Genomic DNA, 310 nt, shown 5'->3' on the forward strand with positions numbered 1-310 from the left:
TTTTTCGAGGAAAAAAAAATGTACTATGATAATAATGGGACCAATTAGCAAAAAAAATCACAGAAAAACAGAATGGAGGTGGGAGAGACGGGAGCGTGGGAGGGCAAGGAGGGGAGGAGGAACGTGAGCAAGAGAAGAGGAAAATGGGGTAAAGTGGACAGGAAGGGGGGAGGGAAGACGGGACGAGAGAGTGGAGGGGGAGTGGCAGGAGGGAAGAGAGGGAAATATTGTGTTCATACTAAAAACGCTTTAACCCGGAGGGCCTCAGAGGAAGCTGAATACAATGTACTCACATCACCCCTCTCCCTTC

Source organism: Penaeus monodon, chromosome 22 (assembly GCF_015228065.2).
Source record: "Penaeus monodon isolate SGIC_2016 chromosome 22, NSTDA_Pmon_1, whole genome shotgun sequence".
Lineage (NCBI taxonomy): Eukaryota > Metazoa > Arthropoda > Malacostraca > Decapoda > Penaeidae > Penaeus > Penaeus monodon.